This window comes from Strigops habroptila, chromosome 10, assembly GCF_004027225.2.
Source record: "Strigops habroptila isolate Jane chromosome 10, bStrHab1.2.pri, whole genome shotgun sequence".
Taxonomy (NCBI): Eukaryota; Metazoa; Chordata; class Aves; order Psittaciformes; family Psittacidae; genus Strigops; species Strigops habroptila.
The window spans coordinates 19,585,085-19,591,905 of NC_046359.1; positions in this window are offsets into that span (position 1 = coordinate 19,585,085).

A 6,821-nucleotide genomic window follows, 5' to 3' on the forward strand; every position below is an offset into this window, starting at 1 on the left:
GTGTAATGCCTGAAGTTCTTCCTAGAGACTAGTCTTCCGCCACAACTCGACAGAGCAGGTAATTATGTCAGCTATAGGTAAGATTTTAAAGAGACCTCTAACATGTTCCGAATACATCTCAGACTTGCCTGTAGTTAAGAAAAAAAAAAGCCAACTCCAAAGCAAAAAAAACAACCCACAGAACTTGGAACAGCATTATTTTTTTAATATTCCATACAAGCATTTGGAAAAGATGGGGGATTTAAGACAAACTGCTGTATCACAATGATCATCCTGATCTGTGAGTTTAAAGTACCCTCACAGGAGGTAAACAAATGTAAAAAGGAAACCGTAAGATATGGGAACATATGTATCGCTCCCAAATGCGAGGATGAGGTGAGAATTGTACTATTATACTATTGTCAGCCCAAGTTAGCACTCTGAAGGACCATTCATCAAAATAATCACTCCTCTCCATTCCTCATCTTAGAAATGGCCCCTCTCTGAAGCAGCAGCAGCTTGTTGTTTAAGCTTCCTGCCAACACAGACTTCCCCAGGACTGGAAGAATAACTCATCAGCTACCTCTGGCTGGTGTGAGGCTATTTTAGCTTTAACAGACCAGAAAAACTAATCTTAGACATGAATTATATCCAGCTCTTTGTGAATTTTAAACAGTTGATAACTGAGGCAATTAAGCACATGTTTAGCTTCTGCTCTTTTTCCTGCAGAGGTACTGAGAAGGCACAAGTCTGATATGCTGGGAAAATAAAACTATCACCATGGGAAAATATAGGAGAAAACACAACTACCAGTGTATATAAAACCTTTCTACACAGATCAGTAGCCACTGAATAGGTGCCCACGCTCAGGAGGTCTGAAACTGGATTTAGGGAGCAGCTAGCTATCTCACTGGTGAGGGTAACAGTGCTGGACCGTACACTAAGGGAGATGCCTGAAGGCTTGCCCAGCAGCACCACTGTGTACACGGAGGGGTATAACAACCAACAGTTCAGAGCAGAGGGTGCACACATATTCCTTGGGTCCACCTGGGAACAAGTCCCCAGGCAACCCAGAGAGCCTCAGTTGATTTTGCAAAACCTCTGCCCTTCACCAAATTCTGCTGGCTGTCCTGCACCACGTGCTCTGTAGAGTTAATTCATAGGCATAAGTGACCTTAGCCCAGCACCCAATGCTTTAGGCAGGAAACTAGGATCCTCCAAAATCAAACTACAACAGAAGGTCATAGCCCTCGGTAGCCAGTCACCAACAGACTGTGTCAGCCTGCAGGCCAGGTCACAGTGTGGCATCAGGAAAAGAGCAAAAAAATACTCAATCCGAAAACACTAGCAACAAGGTATGAAGTATTTTTAATCTCTGATCCTTCTCAGAAAGCAGCAGAAACCGCACCAGGTACAGAAATATTTATATGCCAAATTAACACTCTCAGTGTGCAAGACATGAAGTCATTCCTGTCACGAATGAGAAAAAGTTTGAATTCTTGCCAGAGAATGTGGACACCACAGCAGGACACCCGAGGTGCCTGCAAATCTGGAACAACTGTCTGGAAATAATATGTTGTGTTTTACTTTGATCTCTCAAATCCCAGCCTTGCAGACTGGCTGTTTCTTATTAGACCCTTCTGAAGCCATGAGCTTGCTTTCCTTTGCCCCTTGCCAAAGGTGTGCTATTTTATATAGAGGATCCTGCCCTACCATACTGAAACCAGCCTTTGTAGCATGACCAAAAAACATACCCTGGCTTCCCTGAATCTTTCCATGTATTTTAGATAGTGGCTGTCATATGAGCACACCGTTTCTGCAAGTGGAACAAAACACCTTGCATTTGGCGAGGTAATAGCAGACAGTCGTGTCACCAGACAAGGTGGGGTGGGGATAAGCCAGTGAAACCTACTCTAAAATGTTCAGACTTGATTACAGAATTAAAATAAAAAACCCAACCCCTTTACCCTACCCACCCCTCAAAGGGCGGGGGGGGGGGGGGGGGGAGAAAAAAATAACAAGATACAATGAGATCTACCTGATGCACCGTATTTTTTCTTTAGCTGATAGATGGCATCATTTCTGAACACCCTCTCCAGTTGCTCTCTGATTTGAGCGTCTACTTTGATACACTCCACTCCTTGAATATGACTCCTCTTTCCCTGTATGCTGCTAATTATACATCTACTTTAATGGCACACTGCATGCAAAACACGTCGTTAAAGTGGCTCCTGGCACCACTAGTCTCCTCTCTGACCCTTCAGCTCAGTGATATCATTATACTACATCACTGTCTGTGTTAAAGATGAACCGGTTGTCCAGACCATAGTACATTAAAGCCATAAGAAGGTACTTCTTCTTCTCTGGGCTCTAGCCTAATCTTGGCAAAACCACAAGAGCCACAGTGAGTAATGCAGAAAGTTAATTTAGCCAGAGTTGGATATATAGGGAAAAGTGTAAGGACAGAGAAGCACACCATGGCACTTCCTCAGAGTATCCAAGTTCCATCATCCAGCGACTGCTGCTGAGGGAATTCTTATGCCTGAGAGGGTGCCTGAGCATTTCACAGCCTTCAATAGATTCCCCCCACAATGAGTTTTCTAGTTCTGTTGTGCTGTTTGAACAGCTTATTTCTAAATGGATTTCTTACTGGCACAACCCTCTTCAGTTAGTTATGAATTCTTAGAAACCACATCCCAGAAGAAACAATTACCATACAAATATCTTATTAGTTCTAGTCTCCAGTTTTCCCTCGGGAATTAATAAAGATTAAGCCTGACACATTTATATGACAGACGTGGAACACGAGGCTCAGAGTTCATAATAAGCCCCCTCCACACTGCTCGTGACAGAAACCTCAGGACAGCTACTGTACTTTGAAAAATTAAGACACAAAATGGAAGGAGAAGTTTTAAAAGAAAGTTAGATGAACACGTTAAAAATGAAACAGGCCCAAGTAAAGCAGCTCTGAGACAAGAGATGTTCCCTTCCACACTCCTCTATCACCCTATGGATACTAGGTCATTACTATTCAGATGTGTTTCAGAAATAGCATGTATCTCTTAATGTCTTCAGTTTCAGAAAATGAGTTCTACATCTTAAAAAGTTGCAACTTAAAAAAAATGGACCAAAAAGTGGCAGAAATAAATACTACCACCATCTGCTTGAAGTGGATTACAGTGATGAAGTACAAGAAAGCTTAGTGTGCCAGTATTTGCCACGAATACATTTAAGACATGCTGTACAGCCCAAACAGAAGTAGTTCACATTATACAAAAAAAAAAAACCATTTGGTTAATTAAGAAAAACTCTGTTCTGTTTTTAGTCAGAAGGACCCTTAAGTCCAATTGCTACTAATAAGTCAGGAAATTCTAAATGTAGCTCTACATCTAACAGTATAGCTGCAATTATAACTGTTATGTTTTACATAAGCCTTCTCTTTCAATATAAATCCTGCTTCCTTTTTGAATCAAATGCCTGAATAAGATAAACAGATTAAAAGATCTGGCACAAGAAATAAAGCCATCAGAAGCCTGCCCTTGTTTCCTTGGCTTTTAGGGTATGCTGAATTAACATCTCTCAAGTGTTGCAGCTGAAAAGATCATTTTTACAGGTAGTTAGGAATAAGTCAACCTACAGAAACGATCAGCAAAGCCAACCCCGAATAAAACTGCCTTGCAGTTGAAGTTTAATTTGCATTAGCATTAATGCCTGGGGAAAAAAAGGTAATTATTTTTATTCAATTGCACAAGCGTGGTTGCTGACTGCCTCGGCAACAGCAGCCTGCGCACAGTCCTTGTGCCTGCCCCATCCTCACAAGGGTCGTTACTCAGACATAACCTACTGCACAGTATCTCTACAGCCATCACAATAACCATTTAACACAACAAAACTATCAAAATACCTAACTCCTACACACTTGCATCCAGTAACATAATGTCCTCCTCCTGAAGGACAAACACCCTTATGAAAACTGAGGACATGAGTGGAATAACCTGTTCCTGACTTGTGGCAGTTCTAAGTACCACTTGCTTTCACAGCTTACAAAATGTGTGTATCTGTCTTCAGTGTGACCATGAAGGTTGATAAAAAGTCCTGTTGGACACCTCTAAAATTTGCCTTGAGGCACGCCTCAACTACTAGCCCAGGAACCTGATGTCCTGCTACCTTCCAAAACACATCTGCAGCAGAGCAACTCGATCTAAATCTGCACTGCTCTCAAAAGACCAGCGTGTATCTCCTCTTACAATAGCCAGGAAACAGCTTTTTGTGTAGTGTTAATTTTCAGCTACATCAGGAGAAGACAGGATTGCACAGCAAAGCAGAGGGAGGCCTGGAGCACCTCTGGTGCCAACAGCCCACCCTGGAACAGTTTAAGCTATGTGTGGAGCTGAAAGGCAAAGCTGAGAGCGGTTTGATACTAACAGGGCGAGCAGACCCCACTTGCCAGTGACAGCTGCAACAGACAGACCAGGAGGAGAGCCTTCACAAACTACCTGGGCAGAGCACACAGCCCTTAGGGAGATGATGAATTCACCACACTGAGGGTTAGCTATCTGAAAGGCCTATGGTAGCCATCAACCTAAAGGGGTTATCGTCCATACTGCCTATTAAACGTATTTCTTAGGACAGGCTGTCACACCTTTTGCAGGTCCTTGCTTCTCCACCAGGCTACATGAACAGCTTATGGAATACAAATAACTTACATGCCCAAGAGGTGTTAAAGGTAGAAAATTCCATGTTTGTGTGACAGCTTCCTCCTTCTAGGGAGCACAGCCCAAATTGTTTCAGAAGTGATGAAATCCTCATATGCAGGTTCAGACCCCCCAAGTAAGTGTTCTGTGTGATGAAGGAATTAAGTACTGGAGAAGTCAGGGAGCTACATTCCCTTCTGCACTGTTGTGACATGAGCGCCTTTTGTCAGCTGTCCCATGTCCTGCATACGGTGGCCTCTTTCCTGCTACTGAACTAACAAGAGTTTTGCCTGGCCTGACCTTTAAACACGGAGGTGAAGGGTGATGGGACAGAACAAGAATTGCTGCCAAATACCAATCCAAACCATTCCCAAGAAGGTAGTTTCAGGATGGAGTGGACAGGCATGCAGCTTCCCAGCAAAGGAAGCTACACCTTAGTGATCAACACATAAAAATAAGGACTGCATAAATACAGCAAAAGTTCAAACTGTTCAGAGCACATGGCAGTCAGCATGTTATGTTGGATAAAACTGAGCATGCGTAGGCAACTTCTGCCTAGCTTCTCCAGCTCCAGATAATGTCATTAAGGAAAGACATTATCTTTCTGTATCTATCAGTCGTGCCCTTTAGGGTCAGAAAACCAAGGCCGCAACCCCAAAGGGTGCCGGGCTCCCAGAAACAGTGCAATGTGCCTGTCCCTGGAGGAAAGCATGTAGGCCAGGGCTCTTGCTCAGCCTGCAGGACACACTGCAGGATACAAGAAAGATACTATGGGATGTGCCTCTGGTGGGCCAGCTGTGCCAAGGTTTTAATCAAAGCTCGGTCCAGCCCTTGCAGCAAATCATGCTGGCAAGGCAGTGGGCATATTCCAGCAGCTTTCATATTCCCTGTGCTGTCACCCTCATGAACACCTCAGTACTGCCTGCCTGCAGAGCCTCATCCCGCTTTGTAACAGGCTGCATTTTAGCTAGCTAGAACTAGTTATCCACTTTTTCATTTGAATCCAGGATGTGAAAAAGAACATCCTACTTCCAGAGCCTTCAAAGCATGTCAGGAGAAAAGCAGCAGAAGTACGAGCCCTGCCCTCAAGAGCCGGAGGACATCGTATCCCAGTATCTCAGGTCCCTACAGACCACCACAAGAGAAAGCCTGCTGTGCACTTCAGGTTATCCCAGTGTCATGTCAGCAGCCCCTCTGCTTTTAAGCTAAGGAAGCTCCAGCTCAAGTGACTTCACTGATCCCAAGCATTGTCAAGCAGTCCTCTGTGTACTTGAACTCCACAAAGGGTCATGGCAATTATTTCAGAGCAACTTCTAAAAGAGGTGATGCAGAACTGTGAGGTGCAGCAGTGAGTACCAAAGAGAAGAGAAAAAATGTTAAATTTATTGACAGTGGATATTTGTGTGATTTGGGTATTTGGAAAAGTGATAAACGACAAGTAGGGGAAACCATGCACTTCTCAGCCTGTTCTTGACTGTAAGACAGAAGATGCTCTATTTGTGTACCATCTTCGCCGGCACCTTCATTCTAAATCTCCTGTTTCAAAGAAAAAAGTATCTCCTTCAAAATATGAACTTCTGCAGGCCAGATAGACACTGCTTTTACTGCCAGTGAGGTTATTTTTCACTATTGTGGACTTCTTAATCTCGGACATACTAGCTTGCTCTTGGGATTTCTCACTATATCCCTCAATGTTTGTCATTTCTTAATAAAATGCAATTCCATCTTTTAAACCAACTCTGATAAACCCAGGCATTTACACAATTTTCCAAGGAGAAATTATGCCAATAATTTTGGTTTTCACGTATTATAGCAAACATCCTGTTTGCAGCACTATATACATAATATACATTAGCTTTAAATAGTCTAAACCACTTACAATTCAAGCACTGTTTACTGATCTTTTAAAAACAATAGTAAATTTATTGGATCAGTGTGTTCCATGAATTCAGAGCATTGCCTGCAAAGTCTGCAAAGGTGGTAAAATCGTGATAGATAGGGGCTGTTGGGAAGGACTGAGTTGTTTCAAATCCATCAGAGCTTATGCAAACGTACAGTAGCACTTTTCAACTAGTGATACATTAAAATTGATTATATGCCCATTGTTTCCAAGGTAAGTAATAAAACTCTAATCAGCTTAAATTTCAA